Raw genomic sequence first — 25150 nt, 5'->3', positions numbered from 1 at the left:
TTCTCTGGTCTGAATGGAGCCCAGTGCATTATCACTTTTCTTGAGTTGGATCTTCAAGTTCTTTTCCTGCAACTCAAGTTTCCTCTACCTGCTTTAGCATTTTTGTCAGACTTCCTTTGGGCCTAGTGGACAATTGAAGAGCTCTACCTCTTTTTCAAGTCGCTTCTCTCTCTCTGATTCGTTTTTGTTATATTTTAAGTGCAAACTTCTCTATTGTGTTTGAATCTTTTTGTGTTAGTCTCATCCTAAACATTTGGATCTAATTAAATTATTATACATAAATGGAAACTATATTAAAAACCCTAATTCTCTCTTTTATTATCTTATCTATTTTTCCTAGCTTAGTGCCACCTGCGAATTTGATAAGCATGATCTATATTTTCATGTAAGTTTTTGATGAAGATGTTGAGCAAGATGGGGCCAAGTTTCTGCCATTGTAGTTTTGTCCTCTTTGGTAATTTCTTCTTCAGTTCACGTGAATGTGCAAGCATTTCTGCTGCATTCTACTGGCTGGTCACAAATGTTCCAGAAAAATTTGCCCAGTACTTGACTGAAATTGATCATTTACGTAAGCCTTCTGGCTCCATGGTAATGGGAGAAAAGGTGATAGATGGTCTGTTGAGGTGAAATATATTGAGACTGATGAACTATTGGGACATCCTTCTATTTGAAAGAACTGTATATTACTGTGTTTACCTATGACTTTGCTCTATGATAGATCACATTCCCTTCTTAACTAAAATTCTATGGTTAGTAGTCCTTATTTCACCACGACGGTTGCCGATGATGATGATAATGATGATGATCATCATGATCATGATGGTGGTGATGGTGAACACCTCTCTCTATATATATATCTATAATTTATGTGTCTATATATCTGTCTTAAGGTGCCAGGCTCTGTCTTAAATGCTTTCCAATTATCATTTCACATGATCATGACAATAATCTTGTGGGATAGATATTGCACACTGACCCTGACTAGTTTAGACATTCACAACCATTAGGTGCTCTTTGGTAAATTGTGGAAGCCATTAAAGAAGTTCATGGTGGTAAGGCTTAACTAGTGCTCCATCGTATCCCTATCAGGTTTTACGAAAGACCGAATTCTCCCATACATATAACCATTTATTAGCCATCAGGCACCAAAAATCCAGCCTCTCTTGTTAACTTGGCACCAAAAACTACAAAGTTAGATTCTCTGTCCTTTTCGGGTATTACAAGCATCTCTTTGCATGGAAAGTTTGCCTGATGCAGTCCTAAAAGATTGTCGGCTCTTTAGAAATCCCAGGCAGCGACTTGTCTAGAATATGACTGCACCCACTTTACGAGCACACCCTCTCCAGTGATGGGGTCAGAGAGAGTGATCAGAAAGTCCTGAGAGGAAGCAGCGCAATTAGGGAAGAAGGAACTGAAACAAGGAGGGATCTGGCAAAAATTCATTTGGGCCGCTTGCCACGTGTGCAAACGCCTTATCCTAAACTGGGTTTGATCAGCTACCAAGAAATAGGTGTGGCCCATGGGACAACTTAGCCCAGATTAACATATCTGCCATCCTGTTTTTGGCAGGGGGGCGGTATACTCTAGCTTTATTGCTGACCAAGACAGATTGCTTCTGGTCAAACAAGTATAGCCTAACAGATACATCAACACTAAAGACTTCGAAACACTGGTCAGGATTGGCAAAGTCCCTGAAAGGAAGGAGTTTAGTTCTTGGGGTGACTTGAAATTCAAACTTCTTAAAATAGCTGTTTTTATTTCAAAATGCTTTTGCCCGGGAGAGAGTACCGTGTGGAGTCAACACCTTCTTCTGTTTTCCACCGCACCATGCAGGTTAACCTAACTTGGATGGAGAAATTATTTTTTGCCTTCTTTCCAAATGCCTGTTAGAGAATACTTTCTTCTGGGGCTTCCCTCTGTGTATTGATCAGACTGAACAGTCCCAGGAGCTGTGGCTACCCCAGGAGTGGATTTTTGTTGCAACTTCTGCAATAGCGCAAAGGATGATGCTTGTAACAACCAATACAGATGTGCATCCTTGCAACTTTCAGGCTGGAAACATGCCAGTGAGGCAGTAGTTTCTAAGCTACCCCAGATGGAGGTGGTGCTGAGTGTGCTTGAACTTGATAACACACTTTGAAGACATTTTGAAAGGTCAGTTAGCATCCACACTGTATGAAAAAGCAGTATGTCTATCTACACATGTACACAGTGTATCTACACCAATCTAGATGAACATGATATGGATACATAGTATAAAATTAGCCACTGGTTGAGATTTATGTATATTATATAACAACTAAAAGATCGTCCTCAGGCATTTATTATAAGAAATAAACCCAAATCTGCCCTTACTTCATTTCAGATTCCCCGTGGGTGCTAGGATATTTTATCCTTGCGGATGATGAAGTAAGAAAGATGTAACACTAAAGCTGACGTGTCATTAATGACCCTGTACTGGAGATCATTCAGGTGTGCTGGAATCTCTTCCGGTCCTCTCCCTGGAGGACAGGTCACTGTACTGAGCTTGGCCTTTGTCTCTGCCCCTGCCCTTTGGCAAAAAATTGATCAACTGACTTAAGAAGGTATCAGATTTGGGAAACCCTCTGCTCTTTCATGTACCGCTCTGGTCTCCAGTGGTCCCTGTGCTGAAGGCGTATTGAATGTACCTGCTTCTGCGTTGCCATTGCTTCACTTGGGCTGGTAAACAGTGTGCATTTTTAAGGCTCCCAGGCAGTGAATATTTTTCATCTCCTCGCAGATTACATCTCTTTTGTCGCAATGGTAGCTCTGTATGTGCGTGTAGAAACTATTCGGGTCTGTAATTCATCAGCCTTTACCAATTCTCTTTGCCATTGATGAGGACAGTAACTTTTGCACGTATAAGTTTCACTAATCCAAGAGGACTGTTATGTAATAGAGAGTCTCTCGGTTTGAGAGTCTCTCGATTTGAATATGATGTCACTTAGGTCCCAGCTCTAATCTTGATTACAACTCTTTCACTTTCTGTCCCATGGCTGGGCATCTCCATGTTTTGGCTGGTTGTCCTACAGCTGTATTTTTGGCCTGGGGAGGGCCAGTTAAGAATGTAGATGAACAAGTACAAATCAATCCCCAGAGCAAGAGAACAACAGTTAAAGGACACAGTTCAAGCCTGGATCATGGTTCATCTTTTCCCCAAGAAAAGACAAAGACACTTCTGCATAGATGAAAACATATTCGCATAGAACATCGTATGGTGGGGCATGTGTGTGATGCGTCTAAAGTGTCCTAGGGGCATCTGGGTGGCTCCGTCAGTTGAACATCTGGCGCAGGTCATGATCTCATGGTTTGTGGGTTCGAACCCCACATCACGCTCCACACTGACAGCACAGAGCCTGCTTGGGATTCTGTCTTCCTCTCTCTCTGCCCCTCCCCTGCTCAGGCACATGTGCATGCTCTCTCTCTCTCTCTCTCTCTCTCGTTCGCTCTCTCTCAAAAATAAATACATAAACTTAGAAGAAATGTATAAAGTGTCCTAATGAGTGTGTACATGTGTACATGAGTCAGGGGAGAGGTAGGTCTGTTACTACATTAATGGTGACGGTATTAGTTATTAGTTACCATTAGTTACCATGGTCGTGTGCTGAGTGTTGCACCTGCCGTACGTTTATCTGTGCGACGGTTTATTATAACAATCACCCAAGCATTTCCAGAATGGAAAGGTGAGGATTGATCTGTCAATGTCTAAGGGTCTCCCAACGTGTGGTCCACAACCGTGTTTGTCAGTGAGTTGTTTGGGCCTCGGCAGGAATTTTCCCACAGAAAGGATGTTCTAACTGGCAGGCTCCCAGGACCGCCCACAAATTCATTTAACCATAACAGAGCTGATGAACACTGTCAGGGCTGGAGTTGGCTTCCAAGTGGGAAGTCAGCCTAGTATTAATAGCACAGTTCCAGCTGCACTGTGGGCCCAGCGGACTTCTGATGGACCCGCCTGGGAACCAAGGCACTCTTGGTTTCATTTATGGGAAATGGATTCCTTGGTGAGCATGGCGGGAAGGGACTACTGTGGAGGCACGAGAATCATGGCTTCCCACTTCTCCCACCTGCTTTAACACTACCAACACCGGTGTCCAACAGGAAGAGACCAAGGGGAATCCTTCTCCCGCCTTCAGACCTGGGGAGAGCCCGCCCTAGTCCTGGTCCGACTCGCTTGGGCTGGCTGTTCCCACGTACAGGATATTTGTAAGTTGGGTGTTTCTAGGTCACCTGTATTTCATTATGTGACATAGGTATCGATTTTAACGTGGTAGCTGTTTATCCAGGCAACGTTAATTTAGAATTTAAGGATGTGTTTTTACTGGAAAAACTTTTATTCGTTTTGACTAACTTCAGCCCCGAGTATGATCTTATGCTTCTTTAGTGGGTTAAAAGTCATCATTTTTCTGCAAATTGAAGGGTGTGCGTGGTTGCAGTAAAACATCCCATTTTCTGGCTATAGGAGGAAACAGGAGAAATGTGTGTGAGATTGGAATTGACTCAAAGGTGTGTGAACTGAATATGACCGAGACAAACCTTAAGGAATTAAAAATCGTGGTTGTACTCAAGGGAGCTCTTTTTCACTAGTGTATTTGGAAATATTTCAGGCCGTTGTTTTTCTTCAAAGGTATTCGAATTAGAAGATTTTCCTCCCCTCGGAGCTCTTTGAATATATAAATTTTAAAATGGATTTTTAAAGACTAAATGGCAACCGGTAACTTATTTTCTGTTAATCCCAAGTAAATATTTCTGTGCCATATCCAAGGTGTCTTCTGGGTGCATAGGACCCAAAGGGAAACTAATGTGTTTGGTAACTTGATTTTCTTCCTTTTTTTCATTATTCACAGATTGTCAGATCCATCCTGTTTGGGCAGTATAAATGTGGGAACTTGTAAACGAATAACAATTTGAAAGCATAAATCAACTGAAATGTGTTGGCAAACTTGACGGGTTCTTAGGAGGTCTCTTGATATATCTGAACCACACTTCTTTATTCTGGGTCACGATCTCATGGTTCGTGGTTTCGAGCCCCCCCACCAGGCTCTGCGCTGACAGTGTGGAGCCTGCTTGGGATTCTCTCTCCCTCTCTCTCTGTCTCTCCCTCTCTCTCAAAATAAATAAACTTAAGAAAAATAAGTGCAAAAGGAAGATTTTAGCACCAAAATTACATACATCTTGAAAATATTGGGCCTCTTCAGCACCCCCCACCCCCCCCACCCCCCGCCAAACACTGAAAAACTCTCGGGAGTTTGAACTGCTGAGACACGGAACAGAACTCTTCTTCCAGAAGACTTGTTGAGGAAAAATTACATTTTAGGGTTACGAGTATAGAAGTATAACACAAACAATTCACAATACTTAACAATCCTCTGTAGATAAGTCTAGATTATCTCTACCATATCTCTTTACTTCATCCAGCCCCATAAGTACATATTTGGGGAAGTAAAAGTGGGTGCACAGGATTTTCAGAGTGGCAGATCTATTTGGAATCATTCTAACCTAATCGCTCATCTTGTAGGAAGGGGAAGCGGAGACCAAGGGGTTCAGTGACTGGGGCAAGGCTCCTGCTAGTGAGGGCGGAACTGGGCGGGTGATGGGAGGTAATGCTGGGGAAGTTATTGGCTGTTGAAAGTTGTCTCCTGAGTTTACTTACACCTCTTCACTTCACCCTCACAACAGCCTTGCAAGGCACTGGGCCATATTCCAGTTTTAGCAAGGAGAAAACCGAAACATGAGGGATTCTCTAACTGCTCAAAGTCAATAGGCAGTAAAAGGCAGAGAAAGAATTCGAATGCACAGCTCCTGCTTCCCAAGGTCTTGTGTCCCCATTGTGTCCTAGTTCCCAGGCCTCCGTATAGCCTAAAATACAGGCAGCATCCATTCTGTATACATGTTTATGTATATCAAGAGCATCTGTATTTGAGCAACCACTCTGGTTACTGAATTTGATGGGTAGTAGTCTGGGATATTTGGTCTCCTTACCTTACTTTTTCTGACAAAAAGGATTATCCTTCTCCTACTGGATTTAATAATATTCCAAAATTTGTCTTCAATTACCGCTTCATTTTCTTGCTTGGAAAATGTATACTTTGAAATGTCTAACTCCTCTCTATTTAGATCTAAAGAAGAATGTACTTTTTTCTCTCATTCGGTGATTCGTTCACTGCTCATAATATGAGCATCCTAGGCTTTGGAGGTACAGCTCTGAATAAAATAGGCACACATCCGTGTCCCGGCTGATACTTTCATTCTGCGGTGTCAGGGGATAGCCAACAAAGAGCAGAAAATAAAGTAAGTGAGATGAGGTCACTGTCCTAGAAACAAAAAATAAAGAAATAAGGTACAATATCAGGGAATGGAGACACCAGAAAGATGAGGTGAATTCACTCACAGAGAGAGTGAATTTGGGAAGTATTTGTTATCACATTATTGGTTCAGTGAAAAATGCTAGTGTCTGTTGTGTTTTTTTTTTTTTTCCAGAGAATTCCGTCCCAAAACCATGATACTCCAATCCCCACCAGTGGTCTCTGTCACCATCCTCGTGATACATCTTTCCGTCCCCCCCCCCCCACCTTGTGGCAATCGTTGTTATCTCTGTAGTACAAAAAAAAAAACCAGGAATAAAATGAATTGCCCACAAATCTAAGGGCGTTGTGAATAGGGAGCAGGACGAGCATAGTGCCTGCTCTACTTTTCTCAAGCATCTAATTCATATTTACAGGGTAGGAGACTAAGTCTCAAAAATGTTGAAGTGACACGCCCAGAATCGAGTGGTGCTCATTATTTCATTTATCTAGCGAGTTCTGGATTGAGTTCTTACAGTGGGCCAGGCTACTGAGATGGACCCAGGAGATTCGACAGGACTCACAGGAGATGGTCTCTGGTCTAGAGGCACATAAAGGGACCTCTGACCCCTCCCCGGTGCTCTTTCTCCTATACCAGGATGGAGAACTTCTCTGTTTTCCAGGGTCTTAGACGAATGAGAATGGCGTACCCATTTATCTTTATATTTCCCACTCTGCACTTCAAGTAGACAATAGCCTCGTCAGCCCTGAAGGCAGCGGCCAATGGGACACCACTGAGTAGCGATAGCTTCCTCATAATTATATGGAAACATTTTCTTTCTTTCACTATGAAGACAAACTTGATGTTTATGAATCTCTCCCTTGAAGAGAAAGGTCCCCAGATGCTAATCTGTGGAGTGTGCCTACCAGCCATTCTGTCATTTCTCATAGTTCTCCGGGTCCACGGGGATCTCCGAGAGGATTGCAGCTCAGTGAGTGTGTGGTTATTCCATTATCTAGGGGTGGGGCTCACATTTCCATACGTGGCAGTGGCCGGCTGGTACCCCAAATGCTTGGATGGAGTGGAGTGGAGGCAATTGCTCTCTTGGCCATTGGGCATGCTAGGGTCGTTTCCCCATCTTTTCCCCATAACAGGAATGCCGCGGGCATTTCAGTTCCTGTTCTGTATTCTCGTCTTCACCTGCTTGATTCAAATGATACTGCTGTGGATAATAAAGACTTTGAATCTATATCAGCTTCCTAAGGAAACACGAACTCCGATCGAACTACAGTGGATGCTCCACCGAAGTTCAAAGGAAATAGGATTCTGGTTGCCTTGGCAACCATAGCTCGACACTCTCTTTGTTTTATTACTTACTGTTTTCCTATTTTGTGATCATTTTGAGGAGAAACAAAGGAAATAGTATCAGTAGGGTCTCATTTTCAATTTATGAGGCTGCTGGGAATGGTACAGCTTTACGCGGCTACAAAAGTACCTTCTTTTCTTCAAATTTCTCCAAGCACTGGAAAGTCCAGGCATGTGAAATGAAGTAAAAATAGGCTATTACTTATGCTGAAACATAAATGTCATCTTTACTCTCTATAAAGGTAATTATTTGTAAAGGACTAAAAGAAATCATTTTTATATTTCTCTCTAGCATACAGCTATGACTTCTATATTTCTTTAAAAAGGGAAGGATTCTTGGTCAATAAATTTCCATAGGTACTTTTGCATGTAATGCAGTTGTTCAACTACAAATAGCTGTACAATTAAAATAGTTTTACTCTAGGAAAGGGCCAGTTTGAGAGCCTGTCACACAGTAACAGTTTAACATGTTAAATTATAGATCGTCAATACATCCTCTGTCAGGTTTCCTTTGTAGGCTACCTCAATTATTTACGTATTTTTTAATTTATTTTTCATTTATTCATTTTTGAGAGACAGACAAAGCATGAGTGGGGGAGGGACAGAAAGAGGAGGAGACACAGAATCCGAAGCAGGCTCCAGGCTCTGAGCCGTCAGCACAGAGCCCGACACGGGGCTCGAACCCACGAACCACGAGATCATGACCTGAGCCAGTCGGACGCTTAACCGACTGAGCCACCCGGGCGCCCCTACCTCAATTTTTTAAAAGACAAAAAGTGGTAATTAATATTTCAATATTATAATTGGCTTATTGGTGTTATAAGAAAATATAGAATGCATGTATATTATCATTTGACTGCAATACAAAAAGTCATTAAAATTTTTTATTTTGTCGAATCACTTATGATTAAGCTTCTATGGGAAGATTTTATATGTTAATACTCTAGGACAGGAGTTCAGAAAGTTTTTTTTGTAAAGAGCCAGATGGTAAATATTTGAGACTTTTGGCAGGGGGACCGTATGGGTTTTGTTGCAACTACTCACCTCTGATATTGTAGCTGAAAGCGTCCAGAGACGATATGTAAAGGAACAGACCAGGCTGTGTTAAATTATTACTGTATTTACAGAAACAGCAGACTGAATTTGGCCTGCAGGTTGTACTTTGCCAAATCCCCCACCAGGAGAAAAATTATTCTCTTTACTTATCTGATTACAACCCACACGTGAGTCTAGTGCTTTAAGCAAATTGGTACCTTTATTTTTTTTAATTTTTTTAATGTTTTTTTTTGAGAGAGAGAGAGAGAGAGAGAGAGAGAGCGCGCGCGCATGAGTGGAGGCGGGGCAGAGAGAGAGAGGGAGACACAGAATCCGAAGCAGGCTGCAGGCTCCGAGCTGTCAGCACAGAGCCCAACACGGGGCTCAAGCCCACGAACTGTGAATTCATGACCTGAGCCGAAGTCGGACGCTTAACCCACTGAGCCACCCAAGCACCCCTACAAATTGGTACTTTTACAAGATGTGCCTACAGGGCTGTCCTCATACTCCCTTTTGTGTAAAATGTCACAGCTGCTACCACATTGGTTTCTAGAGATGGAGAGAAGTACAGGAGGGGAGAAGTTTGCTTTGTTTAAAAGCTGGTAGAACGTTTGACGAAAATAAACGAGTAAGATCTCCTTACACACTGGGCAAGCTCAACACTGGTCTTGAATGTCAAAGGCCTAGTGTCCCCTCCCTGCAAAATGCCAGCAATGTACACAGAGCCAGGCACTGTGAGGTGGGACCCCTTTGCCTCCAGCTGGCCTCTCCTTCCCTATGTTATCTTTATTTCTCCTCCAGAGAATTCTCTGGTGCTTTGTCCAAACTGACTTTAACATACTCTTAGTTTCAATCAAATATCTCAAACACTGAGAAGTATAAAAACTAAAAAAACATCTGTATATTTGTTGTTCAGATTTGATAACCATTAACATTTGGTATTGCTTGCTTTGGGTATTTTGATCTTTTTTTTTTTTTTTTCAAAAAAGAAATAATACATGTGGACACAGTTGAAGCCGATACCACATTTCTAATGTATATGATTCGTCTACATGCTAACACTTTTCAAAGGGGCAATTTATTTTCAGATGAATTTGAATCCTCTCTTACTTATTAAAATGAGTTATCGAGAGCCAAGAGGATAGAAATATTAGTGATTCTCTTTTAGATGTGCACATTATTGTTGGTGCATGGTGGGACTAGTTTGATCTGATCTGATATGGTTCTCTGTCCAACCAGAACTAAATGGCACTCCTGGTTTACTCTCAAGACAGACTTTGCAGATTCCCCACACTTCTTGCCTATTGTAAATGAGGTGTGCGTTCAAGAGACAGTAAAGATAAATCATCCCGGTTCATAATAGAAGACTGGATACAGCTTTCCATTTCAATGGCCACTTTTTCAAGCGCATTATTTTTCTCTGCTGCCCTTAACACACTTAGTGCTTTGAGGAACAAGTGCCTTTACAAATATTCTCCCTTCGATCCTTGGGACATCCTATGTGAGGGTTAGAACAGATAGTATTGCACCCATCTCCCAGGGAAAGAAATTAAGGCACGGTGATGTCAGTACAGTGTTTGTAGGTCTCAGCTGCACCTCAGCAGCACCTAGTGAGCTTTGAAAAAGTACCTAGAGATTCCTGAGCCCTACCCAGAGATCTGATACAACCAGGCCGGGATGGACCGTGGCATCAGTATTTTTAATGGATTCCACTGTGCAGCCAAAGTGGAGAGTTCCCAGTGGACCAGTAGAACAGGTCCAAATCATTTAACCCTACGGTTCTCAACTGGGGACTACTTACCCCTCCCCGGGGACATTTGATAATGGGACATTTGTGATTGCCACAGCTTTGGGGGGTGGGGCGGGGCGACTGGCATCTAGTGGGTAGAGAGCAGGGCTACTGCTAAAACATCCTGCAGCCTGCCTCCAACAGAGTACTATCTGGCCCTGAATGCCAATAGCCCTGAGGCTGAGAAACCCCCATTTAACCTGTACGTGCTGGACTAAAGTGTCTCTGACTCTAAGCCATTGCTCTCTCTTCAGACCCAAGCTGCTAGGTCATTCAAATTAGTCGTCTTCCCATTACTGCTACCAATAGCTTATATTTTAAGTAGGTTGTTCTTGGAAGCTAAAATGTTTATGATGACTTTAATTTCTCAGGAACTGGGTGATCTTGTGTGAGAACTACACCAGGATCCGCAGAAATCCTACTTTTGTTAGAATACCAAAAGTAACATAAAACTGACCAATAAAAACCCCTCACAGCATCCAAAAGAAGAGAAGAGCTATTTCCCAATTTAAGTGTATGTATGTTTGATCCTAAATAAGAAATGTGTATTGAAGGAGTGATTATCAGACTTGAGCATGGGGTCAATCCCCGGGGCGGGGGGGGCAGGTGTGTGAAAACAGACTCCCGGACCCCCACTCCCTGGAGTGTCTGATTCTGTAGATCGGGGGTGGGTTTCAAGCACTTGGATTTCTTTTTTTTTTTTTAACTTTTAAAAATATTTTTATTTATTTTTGAGAGAGAGAGGGAGGGAGGGCATGAGCAGGGGAGGGGCAGAGAGAGAGGGAGACACAGAATCGGAAGCAGGCTCCAGGCTCTGAGCTGTCAGAACAGAGCCCGACGCGGGGCTCGAACTCACCAGCTGTGAGATCACAACCTGAGCCAAAGTTGGACGCCTAACTGACTGAGCCACCTGGGCACCCCCACACACTTCTTTTTTTTTAAGGTTTTATTTTTTTATTTGTGGGGGGAAGGGCTGAGAGAGAGGGAGAGAGAATCCCAAGCAGGCTCCATGCTGTCAGCGCAGAGCCCTATGCTGGGCTCTATGCCATGAACTGAGATGGTGATCTGAGCCGAAATCACAAGTTGGATGCTCAACCAACTGAGCCCCCCAGGCGCCCCTGCTCCCACTTCTAAGATCAACAGGAGCTGGCTACAGTGAACTTCGTGCGAAGAATGTGCATAATGTTACGAACACGCAACTCTCCACCTGATCAGAAATGAAAAGATCCCAGTTCGGTGAGACATTTCCCAATGCATCTGGCTAATGACAGCATGTTTCCGAAGGTACCTGATACACCTTCTTCAAGTTATAAGTAGATGCTTAGATGAAAACAAAAATGACCTGAACCAGTTTTTTTCCTTCACTTCGGATTCCTTGACATACGATCGTGGAAGGGTGGATAGATAGCTAAAATTTCAGCCAAATGTATTGCCCATCTATAAAATAACACACCTAAAATAATTAGAATATTAGCACGGGTAGCCAAATAATTTTAAAGTGTGGAATTAGAAACCTATTTTGCGTGTTTCAGGAACAAGTCAGTTATTTTCCAGTCCATTGGCCAGTGACACTTTACAGACAGTAGGGATTGAGATGGTGTGTTTTGTGACTTTCTTAAACTAGCCTAAAGTCAGATACTATAGCATATTTTGTAGCTGAAAAATCTAAACCCCAAAGTGGCAGAATTCAAGAGTACCTGTGCCTTATTTTCTACAGCAAGAGCTCAAGGCAACTATAATATCCTCTTATCTTTGCCTCTTACATATTTTCTGAATCCCTTGATAGTGAAGATTTTTTTTTTATTTCTTTCTAGAACCTGGCACATTTCCTAGTGCATAGCGAGTGATAATTACATGTTCGTTGCATTTACTTAAATGGGTGTACAAGAAGTCTGTGCATTTCTGTATTTCATGAATGTCAAATAATATATTTTAGTTCCATTTAAATTTAGGATCCTCACAAAGAGAATCCAGTCCATACTGTCCAAAATGCAAACTTTTCATTGTGAGCAAAGGATTAGGAAAAATAAAGGGAAACTATGGGAGAATTTTCCAAGAAGTAAGCACTCCTTTGCCCTGGTATTGATGATATATATGACAGTCAGCAGTGATAAGACTTCCAAAGGATAACTAGATAACCCTGTATTGTAAAATATAGCATATATGCATATATATGCAATATAGCATATAGCATAATGTTATAGCATAACATTAAAACTACTGAGAGAACACATAAAATCTAAGGATTGAAAAAAAACCCATACCTATTAGCATCATACTGCTGTTGTGTGTTTAAGAGCAAATTGGGAGGTTGCTATGGCATTGACTCATGCGTGCATAGCAACAGAACGAGCTCAGTGATTCAGCTCGATAAAAGAGGAAATTAGCTCACCATTTCCCTTTCCCCAAATCGGAGTCAGATATCCAAATATTTCATTTTGAAATGGTATATCCATCAACATGTTCTAATGGATAAAAGTCAATAGTGGGGGTTGGGGGAATGGTCACAAGATAAAAAACGTATGCCATGTGCTTATTTTAGAGTGTACAGTTCATGCCTAAAGAATCTATTAATATTGTGAATTCGATAGAATGGAGTTTCTCAGTGGCATATGTTGGGTGAATATACAATGATGAGTAATAATTTGGCAAAAGGCAACAATTTATCAGCCTATATAACTTCATTCTAATGAAAGCTGATCGTGATAATATTTTGAGAAAGAAACGTTGTCCAGCTGTGAAACTATAATTCTCTGTGTGCAACAGCCCTCCAGGGAAGGGATAGATTTTGCCAGCATAATATGTGAAGTTTAGTCATTATCAACTGCACAAAGCAGAGGTCAGCTGTGGGTGTATATGTGGGAGGCACCATTATGAAATCAGTCCACAGCCTCTGCACCACAGGGGTGAGCCAATACAAACAGAGCCAAGTGTCTCAAATGCTGACATTTTATCACATGATTATTTTAAATATTATTTTACCACTGTCTTTGCTCGTATTGTTTATCCTCCACATCTTTATTTTGTTTCCTTTCTTTGCACTGATAAATGAGAAATGAGGAAGTATGGTTTGAGTCAGTACTTAACCATGAACACGGGAAGTTAACTGACCCCCCCCCACCCCTGCCTCCCAAAAGAGCTCCAAACTGGTGAAGCTTGGATTCTTAGGTTTGCTCCGAGTTGACTTGGGTTTTGGAAACATCATAATTTTAATCATTTATTTTCCGATTTACATACAGTAAACTTCTTCTTTTGGGGAGTACAGTTCTATGAGTTTTGATAAATACATAAATTTGTATAACCACCACCACAACCAGGATACAGAAGAGTTCTGTCACCCCCACCCCCCTGCAAATTTCTTCATGCTACCTCTTTATCATCACCCCCTCCCTTACCCCCCAGGTCCTGGCAGCCACTTACCTGTTGAGGCCATTCTATTTTGACCGGTTTTCTCTTCTTCATTCATGCAACAACCATTTATTGAGAGAACGATGTTCTGGACTTTGAGGTGCTAGGGATGAAGTGGCAGACAAGACTGACATGGAGCTTTTTCTGCAGACACAAGATGGTAAACGATAGGAAATCTGTAACTCCAAGTTGTGCTAAGGGCTGTGTAGAAAACAGATTTCTGCTATAACAGATATCAGAATACGGAATCTCATTTTAGGTAGAGTGTTAGAGAATGTTGCTCTGAGAAGGTGGCATTTAATCTGGGGACCGAAAGAGAAGAAGAAGCCAGCTGTGTGAAATGGGCAGGGGGTGAAGGCACATGGGACAGTCATTCCAGGCAGAAGAAACAGCTAGGCCTAGCTCAAGTGTGTATACTTTATTGCAGCAGGAAGCCACTGGCTTGGGATGCGTCTTTATTTAGGGAAGATGTGATAGCTGTTTTGAGTTATGTGTAGACAATTGATTGCTGGGAAGCAGGAATGGATGCAGGCTGGTCATTGGGCCATGGCGATCATCCAGTTGACTGTTGATAGAGGACTGGGTTTGGGGAGCAGCTGTGGAGATGGAGAAAGGAGGGGTTCGCAATGTGTTCTAGAGGCAGAGGGCTGCAGGACAGGAGGCTGATATAGGAAAAGAAGGAATCAAATGCAACTCCCAAGTTCTTGCTTGAGCACCCGGGTCAATGACTGTGGGGTGGGAGGATTTAAGTTTAGTTCCTGGACAGTTTTAAGTAGACAGACCCATTAAATAGCCACATGGAGATATGAAGCCCCCAAATAGAGATATGACTTTAGAATTCTGAGGAGAGCTAGAAGCTGGAGAGAGAAATGTATGCCATCATGTAACTATTGATTATTTATCATATCATTAATATATAATGAAATATATTTTATATATTATTAACATGCTTTTGCTATAGTAATATAATTTCAATCCATATCATATATATTGATTTATTCACTGATACTTCTTGAGGGCTCACAATGAGTAAGGTTTAGATGGAGAAAGGGAAATATGATGATAAAGAGAAACCTACATGATCCAAGGCAGGCTGGCAGGAGAGATAGGACTTTTTAAAGAGTCACACATGTATGTGTAAAATTTGAGGGACACTAAATTCCACAAAGGCAAGCGTTCTGTGAGGGGGGACAGTAGAGAGATTTGATTTAGTTTGGGTGGCACTGGGAAAGGCAAGGTTTAGGAAAGCCTTCCCCAGCACTGCAGGATGGGGAAGAGGGGAGAGTATTGGGTCACAGAAAGAGCATGGATGAAAGGTCATGTGACAGAAGACCAGAGATTTTGGTTCTCAGATGTCAGATCTACTGGGATTCCAATTTAGAAGTCCAGGAATGCAGCCCAGATTTTCACAAGCACTTCAGGCAATTCATTTCTTCAACAAATATTCATTGACCACCAAGGTATGCCTGGGACTCTTTCAGGTTCTGGGAGTTCGGCAGTTAATGTCAAAAAGTTGCATTCCCTGATGGAACTTATTTCTGGTGAGTCTGAATCTGGAGGTTTGTAGATCCTGAGCACAAACTTGAGAAGGTTTGACTTGAGGCATTAGCCTAGAACAGAGCCATGAGACATGCCATCATTTACAGCTTGAAAAAGGGAAGGGCAGCAGCAAAGAGGCTAGATCAAGTGGCTAGTGAAGGCAGAAGTGAGGAAAGTGATGTCTTTGCCAAAGCTAGGGGGGAAACAGATGCAAGATGACGGTCAGCTCAGTCTAATTCTGCTGAGGCATCAGGTAGAGTGGAGGCAGAACAGTCCCCCTGAATGTTGCAACATGGTGATCTCGACCAAACCAGTTTTATCTGAATAGTGGCAGTAGAAAACAGACTGAGTCTGATTAATGAGTGACCGAGAAGTGAAACATGGTAAAGTGAGTAGATATTGGCAATTAGAAAGCAAAAAATGACTGATGAATCTGGAGAAATTTGCCTTCAGCTTGGGGCTTCATTACTGTCCTGCAGGAGAGACTTGTGGCAGTGATGAGGTTAATCAACTTCTCTTAGCCTAATTTGCCCATCTTATAGGAGGAAAGCCCAAGATTGAGATTAGTGAGGATGAACTGGGGTAATCTGTGCACGCAGTGAATACTCACTAAAAGTAACAGCTCCCGGGGCGCCTGGGTGGCTCAGTCGGTTGAGCATCTGACTTCAGCTCAGGTCATGATCTCGCAGTCCGTGAGTTCGAGCCCCCCGTCAGGCTCTGTGCTGACAGCTCAGAGCCTGGAGCCTGCTTCAAATTCTGTGTCTCCCTCTCTCTCTGCCCCTCTCCCACTCATGCTCTGTCTCTCTCTCTGTATCAAAAATAAATAAAAACACTTAAAGAATTTTTTAAAAAGTAACGACTCGCATTGGTAGAGTGGTATCTATTATAATTTACACGTGATATAAACTTCTCATTAAGGAACTTATTAAATATCAAGTGAAAGCAAGAGTAAGATCAGAATTATTAATTGATTGTCAAGGGAGGAATTAGGGGAGGTCAAGCAACTTGCACTGCTAGTAAGCTGTGGCCCCTGGATGTGGAATTCACGTCTTTTGACTCGGTTCTGTGCTGTGTTTGCTTCATTTGGTGTTATAATTTTATTCCTCTACAGATTTGTAATCTGTTCATGTAGAGACCGAGTATTCATCCACTTTTGATCTGCCCCCCACCCCCCTCACTTCATTGAACCCAGCGTCTGGCACAGGCAGAGTTCTCCATCGTGAGTGGACCCTTGGTTCCACCTTCAAGGGCTGCTTTTATTTCTGATGCTTCCGTTGGTATTCAGGAGAAATGCTTTTGATCCCAGACACCCAAGCTAATTCGGGCACATGTATCCACAGTGGAGAAGATGGTTACGATAAACAGAGTAAGGGTGGAGAAAGTACTTGAACATAATGGTAGAAATGGTAGTGTGTGAGCAGAAAAACAATGTGTGTATCTTATTTTATTGAAAAATAAATACAGTAATGGTAAAACACAAGGAAGCGAATAAAATGTACCAATTATCGTTAGGTATCATTCATACATATATACATATGGCGCCTAAGGACGGTGGGCTCCCAGAGTCTTGTGGAAAGCTTGGATGCTGTCTGTCATGTCTTGAAAGACAAAGAGATTCACTCCCAGATTCCTTCCCAAATCTCTTTGGTTGGGTCACTTGAAACTGCCATTTTTATAGGTCCCCAAATGGTGACATGCTGGCCATTTCATACGGTTCAGCCAAAAAGTGTGATCCCAACACCGTAAGTGAAGAGGTATGGATAGCGGGAGAACTTCTTGTTGGTTTAAAGCTTCATGCGTTGGTAGAAGTCCGGAAGGATATGTTAAGGCCTCTCAATTTTGTGAGCCAGACCAAAGGCATTCTCATTCCCAACTCTATTTGAAGGGTATCTTGGATGAGAGACTGCGGCATCATCTATTTATTACCTTCCATGCTTGGTGATTATTTGAAAGGAAAGGAAAAGACCTTTAAATCTGCAGTGATTGTCTAGACAGTCCTAAAATAGCTGCTCCCAGGTGCAAAGGAAGCAGTAAAATGCAGACAAAGCATGAGGGTCCTTTGCCAAAAATACAGTGTGTTTGAACTTTCATTGGCTCCCTGTAAATTCCAAAGTAGAAAATGGCCAGAAGACTAAATCGCAATAATCATGATCATTAGTTACTTTAACTTACCACCACTTACTTCACAGCGAGGTGTTCTTTGCAAGCTAAATTAAATTAAATATTTTTAAGATGATTATTTGGATAATTCAGAGCTAAAATAGTCCCAGTTAAAATATTTAGCTGAGTGAAACACCTGTGCAAGCTTTAATTTAAAATATACAGAAAATCGACTTCATTTTTACTTCACTGTGGGGGTATTGTCATAAAAAAAACAAAGTAGTTTATGTAATTCCCCACAAAGTCACATTGCATTGAATAGCGTGAGTGCAGCGAATAAAATTGCATTGAATCAAAAAGCATTTCTGGTTAAACTGTGGTATAGTCATACCATAGAATACAATTTGATCATAAAAAGGAATGAACTATTGATACACTCAACAATTTGGATGGATCTCAAGGGCATTATGCTGAGTGAATAAAGCTGGTCAAAAAAGGCTATATGCTGTATGATTCCATTTATATAACATTCTCGAAATGACAAAATTATAGAAACGGAAAACAGATTAGTGGTTGCCAGATTTAAGAAGGTGTTAAGTTGAGAGGGAGATGAAAGTAGCTCTAAAGGGGTAGCATGAGGGATCCTTGCAACAATGGAATGTTCTATGTCTTGACTGTTGGGGTAGTCGTGTAAATCTACACATGACAGAATTGCATGGAATTAGACACACACACACACATTCACACACCCAAATGAGTACACATAAAACTGGTGAAATCGGAATAATGTCTTTGGATGGTATCAATGTCCGTTTCCTGGCTGTGACATTGTACTACAGTTATGCAAGAAGTTCCCCTGGGGGAAGCTGGGGGAAGGGTACAGGAGAGCTCTCTGTATTATTTCTTACAGCTGAATGTGAATCTGTAATCATCTCAAAATAAAAAGTTCAATTTAAAAAATGCATTTTCCCAAAATTGTTGAAATCGCTCCTTACATATTCACACCACTAGATATCAGATGGGGGGGGGGTCCTCTGATATCACCAGCAAGCCACACCACACGTATGTCGGGGGGGTGGGGTTTCTGCTCTGTGGACGAGGGAATGCATGCACCCTTTGGAACATTTTAGTTTGCCTTGTGTTTGTTTGCATCATTAGCATTTGCAAAGGAAGGTGAGTACATGTGTACATCTCTTGAGATTCACCAGCTCTTAAATGTAGGAGTAAACCGGATGCCATGGGGAGGCTCTGTCATGGGAAATAAACAAAACAACTGGAGACTCTGAGTTTTTTCCGACAAGGCATATTTCTAAGAGGAGTTTGTTAATGAGGATAGCAGTAGCAGAAAGGGTCGCGGAGCGTACACAATGGGTCTAGTTCTTGTGAGAATGCAAAATCTGTTAAAGGAGCTGAAATGAGTGGATTAGAATGAGAAGGAAACATATCGTTTGGAAATGTACTTAGGTACTTGGCTCTCATTGATTTAGCGATATGCTCAGTTTTGTTTGTTGTTCTACCTAACTTCACAGTCTCAACGTAAGCCACAGCCATACCTGGCTATGGTTTCTTGGTAATCAGTTGCATTTGCCCAGGGAAGTCCAATCGACAGATAGTTACCACTTACCTTACCCATGACAACCTTGGACGAGGTGGCATATCGGGTTTAGACCATAAGTGCTTCTCTGTGATGGCCCCAGACCCTCAAACGTATAAAGTAGAAGAATAACACATAGTAAATCAATTACAGATCTACAGCATGTGAATTCACATGGAGAGTTTGGTTAGCGGGCCTGAGTAAATACCTTTACTTTGCAGCTCAAAGAGCCTTGTATTCCTTCTGCCTGTCTTAATCACAGTTTTGTCATTGAGACCATAAGCAGTTAGCTCATTTCTCCTATTTTATTTAACAGACTCTTCTAAAATGCTGGTCATGTGCCAGGAGCTATTCTAAGAGATTCAGAAATATTAGTTCATCTTTAATACTCAAAGCAAACCTAGCTTATTTGCACTTTGAAAATGAGGAAGCGAGGCACAGGAAGGCTAAGTAAGTTGCCCACCATCACCCAGCTAGTCAAGTATGATTTCCTTTGAGATTCACCTCTAGGCACCAGTCTCTATGGTCGAGCCATTAACCTCTGTTCGGCTAGAGTCCTAGGCAGGCATGATTGCTGGAGCCAATTGAAACAGCAGAGGAGGTACTTACATCTGATATGCTGTATCTATTCATGCCTTCATTCCATCCTTCATCAAATGTTTTTTAAATGCCAGCCATATTCGAAAGATTATGGTGGACAGGGCAGACAAAATATGATCTTGGTTCTCACAGAATGTACATACTTTGTGGGAGATGAGACTTGTACTCAAGTTCTTTTGGATGAACGGCCTTTGGGGGCAAGTGTTCTGACAGTGGCCCAGATAAAATGTCTAGTGGGGAGCCGATAAAGCAAAGATTGTCTCCAGCTGGGGAAGGAAGGGAGCATCCCTGAAGTTGGCCTGGAAGAGATGGTATTTGAGCAGATCTCCAAAAGAGGCAGAGTGTTGATACGTGGGAGGGAATTTCAGCGAGCTGGTCTACTAGGGACACATTCCTGAAAGGGAGTGTAAGCTCCAGGATTGGAGACTCTGGTAGTGGCTTGGAGGGGAGGATGGGGAAGTCTAAGGAAAATGGGACTACACCGAGGGATAGGTTGAGGCCAGGATGCTGGGACCAGCCCGTGTGGGCCGTCCAAAGCCCTGAGGGGTTGCCGGTTGTCCTTGTACATTTTGGGGAGCTACTGAAAGTGTATCAGCAGTGGAGTGACACCAGTAGGCTCCAGCTTGCAGTGAACAAGAGGGATTAGGAAAGGGGAGACCATCCTGTCAAATGAGTCCATGCAGAAGCTTATGAGGGGTTCATCAAAAATTAAACATAGAATCACCATATGACCCAGCAATCCAATTCCTAGGTGTGTGCTTTAAAGAAGCAATTCCACTCCTAGGTATATGTTTCAAAAGAATTGAAAACAGGTATTTAAAAAGTATGCACACACACACACACACACACACACACACACACACACATACACACTTGTACATGAGTGTTCATTGCAGCTCTATTCACAATAGCCAGAAAAGTGAAAACAACCCAAATATCCGTTAACAGATGAATGGGTAAACAAAACATGGTCTGTCTTCACAATGGGTTATTTGTCGGTAGAAAGGAACAAAGCACTGGGGTGCCTGAGTGGCTCAGTCGGTTAAGCGTCCAACTTCGGCTCAGGTTGTGATCTCACAGTTTGTGAGTTCGAGCCCCACATCGGGCTCTGTGCTGATAGCTCAAAACCTGGTGCGAGCCTGCTATGGATTCTGTGCCTCCCTCTCTCTCTGCCCCTCCCTGGCTCGTGCTTTGTCTCTCTCTGTCTCTCAAAAATAAATAAACGTTAAAAAAATTTTTTTTAATTTAAAAAAAGGAACGAAGCACTGGTTCATGCCACAGCATGGGTGAAACCCCAGAACATTAGGTCACATAATATCTTGTTCCATTTGTAGGGGAAGATCCAGAATAGGCAAATCCAGAGAAACAAACAAACAAAAAATACATTCGTGGTTTTCAGGGGCTGGAGGGAGGGGGAATGGGGAGATACTACTTAAAGGGTACTGGCTTTCCTCTAGGGTTGGTAAAACTGTTTTGGAAGTAGACAGAGGTGGTGGTTACACAACATCGTGAATGTCCTGAGTGCCACCGGACAATACACTTTAAAGTGACTAATTTTACATTCTATGAATTTCATCTCAACAAGAAGAAACAAAACAACACAAGAAAGCCAAGGTGGGCCTGGGCCAGGGCAAGCATGTGGGAATGGAGGGGAATTAGGGAGAGGTCTGAGAAGTCACTCAGGAGAACTGGCCAGTTTCGTGGAGGTAACGGGGGAGAGATCCTGAAGTTTCCAGCCTGAGGGCCCAGATGAATAGTGCCACCATGTGCCAAGTGACTCAGATGACTAACCGAGTGACTCTTCATTTGTCTCTGCCACTTACCAGCTCTGGGTCCACGGGCAAGTTCGTGCACCTGTCTGCCTGGGCAACGGAAACAGAGGTGTTGTCGTGATGGCTAAATGAGGAACGTATCTGGAGCATAGCAGCTCAGTGCCTGGCACACAGGAGACCCTCAGTTAATACTTGTGAAATGTCTGAAGGATCACGTTTCTGTGTTTTCCACCATAAGATCATTCTATTCAGAGATGCCAAGAGCATAGTCGCTGTGCTTTCTGGAATTCTAAGACCCATGCGTACCTCATTAACCCTTGAGAAATTTGGTGGGTCCCCTTAGGGTTCTGAAGCAGCATGGTGGAGTCCTGTGGACACTTTGAACCGTGCTCATAGCAGTAGCTGACCCAGAGCCAGTGCTCAGGAATTGTTAGCTTTTGTTGTCGTCATTGCCGTGGCGGTGGTGGTGACAGTTGCAAAATGATGGCCCGAGTCTGCTTGTGACTGTTCTTGAACACAGGTCCAACTCTCAAACAATTTGTCTTGGGAGGAGATGGGACAGATGACAGGAGTCAGGGTTAGGTAGTTGGGCTATTTAATCACGAAGTTAATCAATTCATGAAAACAACCGTTAATTTCAGTGCGGTGAGGGGGCAAATGGCTTCAGTTTTCCAATTCGCCGTCCTTCCTAGCTAAACAAACAGCTGCTGATGGTAAGAATGTTAGATTATTGAATACTCAAACCAGATTCGTGAAATGTTGCAAAATGACCACTCCAATGTCGATCCATAAAAGCTTTACCATTATGGACAAAATGAATGAATCACTCCCCTGACATCGGTTCCAGGAACTTCCCATAATGATCTCATAACCCTGGTGTCAGCATTGCCCGGTGTTATCAGCCTTCGTGAAGTTAAGTCCATTACTGAAGTACGGAACCTGTCCCTGTGTAGGTGCATTGGGATTAGTTGAATTACAAAAAGCTAGAGGTGCCATTTAGAGGAAGAGCCCATTTCTAACACTTGCCTGTTTTAATGAGTCACCTTAATGCCTCTATGATTACTGAGTTGGTTGTCTTTCACAGAATTAGCTGTTCTCTAGCCTTGGGAGAATTTGATTAGAACATTCAGTTATTTGATCTGAAAAACAGTCTCGCTGTAGGTTAATATTCTTTGGATTGAATGCATTGAAAATGGGATTAAAATGAGAATTGTTGTACTCCAAAGCCTCAGGTGCCTTTTGGCAACCTCAGATAACTCTACATTTGGAGACTAGGTTTTATTAAAAAGATTGTGTACTCCCCCCAATCCATCCGATCCAGTCTTATGCTGGTCCACTAAGTCACTGGGATGTGTTCCTGTAAAATAGCTATACCGACACACAGAATAATAAGGCTCCGATGTTCGGGGATAAATGTGCAAGGTTTGGAAATGATTTGGGGCGCTCTTTTATTCTTCCTTCAGGAAAATGAGAACATTCCCACTAATCTAATCAGAAAACAACAGCATTTACAAAAGAAAAGTGATTTTCTTGTAATGTAAGGGATCCACTATAAACTATCACTGATTGTTGTTTGAATGGGTGCCACGTTGATGCATGTCCAGAGAAGCCGGCCAAGTGCTGACTAAATCAGCCAGGGCTGTGTCGATGCTTTTGGCCATCCCTGTAAAGTGCTTTTCTAACGGAGCAGATCGACCAAAGATTTGGGGTAACTTTTGCAGTTGCAAAGCCTGTTGTAAAAGAAGACCCAGTCTTCGTATTTCGATAAACACATCCTATTTCCCTCTCTAGCACAAGATTACACTCAAAAGCAAGTTGTGTTTGACTCAAAATGCTTCGGTACCGTTGTGAAGTTAGGCTCAGATTCAACCATTCGTATCTTTTTATCCCAGCGCCCACTTACCTGGCACCTAGTGGGACTGGTAAGTAGTCACTACATGAACCCACAGTATCTGTTTTGGTGGAGTGATGTTCCTTGCTTTTGGTATCCAAGTGCCTCTATACTCATCAATAGTGGCCCTCTGGATTATGGTACTCACTTGCTGTGCCCTTCTCTGAGGTGTTTACCATTTCAGAATTATCTGGTACCGTGCGAAACATCCAGGAACGTCAGCTCTCTCCCAGCCTTTAAAGGGCTGCTCTCAGTTTGGCCTTAAAACAAAAGAAGCTCATTACAGTCACGAACCCTATAGAGACACGACACAGTGATATATTTTGCCTTGGACTATTTGAAATTCAAGAGGAACTTTTGTTTTTCCTTTCAAGCCTTTGCAGTGGAATGTGTGAACAAGATCTTGTTTCTTTCTTTGGAGGAGTGAATGCCAGCCCCTCAGCTTCTCACTCCTTACCCATTCAGAAACTTGAGACCTGTTTCCTGAGATGTTGATGACCCGTAATCTAAAGAATACCGTAGACACTCAAGAAAAGTAAACACACAGGAAACCTTTTTTCCCTTCCCAGCATGAAGTTTTCTATTTTTCTTTCCTTTGGGTAGGGTATAACATGAGTAATTTACACAGCACTAGTCTCTAATGTAAAATTATAAAGTAATTTATATTTAGGAGCATTTTCTTTACTTATTGCATATTTATTGTGTAAGCAAAAGATTATTTGTGTCAATCCTATCCTGTGATCAGATCACAGGGTCTACCATGGCATTATTTATTGAATTAATTAAAAAATGACTTGATTTGGAAAAGATAGCATGACCCACTGAAGAGAAATTGTTGTCAAAGTTTCACAAGTCTTTATTTAGTTCATGATGAGGCATCTGCAGCTGTAAGCAATCATCTTACTCTGCCATCACTTCAGTTTCGTGGAAAACGAAGATGTTTACTTAGGGCTGTTAAAAGTTTGATTTTAATAGCATCTCCTGAGCAGCACAGGATATCGCTTATGGCTGACATCAGGGGGTAAAAAGGACAGTTATTCAAACTCGTTACTTAACGCTTTAGCTGTATGGATTTTTACGATGTGTTTTTCTTAGCACGTCAAGTGAGTCCTGCTTTACAGGGAAGGCATTGCTTTGACTCAGTATCCAAGTGCATACTTGTGGCTCATGTAAGATGTATTCGATTAGAGGACAACAGTGCAAGGACTGCCCACTCGAGGCCGCTTCGACTGTCCCCTCAGTCTTCCATTTTGTTTCCTGCTCCGTAAAATGCCAACAACAGCAAGAAGGGATAGTTAAAATTCCACCTGCCACGCAAGAAGAAAAATCTCTTCGGTAAGGTATCACATGCTCTCCAAAGAGGGATTCTCCTCACAGTATCTTCAGTTAGGTGTCTCTTGCTTTGTTGCACAGGTAAAACCAGGGTTTCCCAACCTCAGCATTATTGATGGACATTTGGGACCAATCTTTATTATTTTTTTTACTGAAATACAGTTGACATACAATGTTCTATTTATTTCAGGTGTATGACATAGTGATCCACAACTGTATACACAATGCTCACCACTTATGAAGGGCTGTCCTATGCTTTGTAGGGTGTTAAACAGCATCCCTGGTCTCTACCTACTAGATGCCAGTAGTGTCCCCTCCCCTTTGTGACATCCATAAATGTCTCCAGATGTTTCCAAATGTCCTGTGAGGTGCAAAGGCACTGCAGCTGAGAACCACTAATCTAGCAAGAGAAATATAGC

At 42.3% G+C, this 25150-nt stretch overlaps 1 protein-coding gene across 4 annotated transcripts in view; it reads left to right on the top strand.

Annotated features, from left to right (window-relative positions):
* Positions 1-25150, top strand: part of ARHGAP6 (Rho GTPase activating protein 6) — a 532244-nt gene that overhangs the window by 366278 nt on the left and 140816 nt on the right. Inside the window, exon 1 of one of the 4 annotated variants that reach the window (XM_023248926.2) lies at positions 4042-4227. The exons of the other annotated variants lie outside the window; for them this stretch is intronic. The gene's annotated coding sequence lies outside the window, so the exon portion shown is untranslated. Of the gene's footprint in view, positions 1-4041; positions 4228-25150 lie in introns of those variants that run through there. 4 annotated transcript variants of the gene reach the window in all.

This window comes from Felis catus, chromosome X (assembly GCF_018350175.1).
Source record: "Felis catus isolate Fca126 chromosome X, F.catus_Fca126_mat1.0, whole genome shotgun sequence".
Lineage (NCBI taxonomy): Eukaryota > Metazoa > Chordata > Mammalia > Carnivora > Felidae > Felis > Felis catus.
The sequence above is the reverse complement of the archived record's forward strand: the minus strand, read 5'-3'. Positions and strand labels throughout refer to the sequence as shown.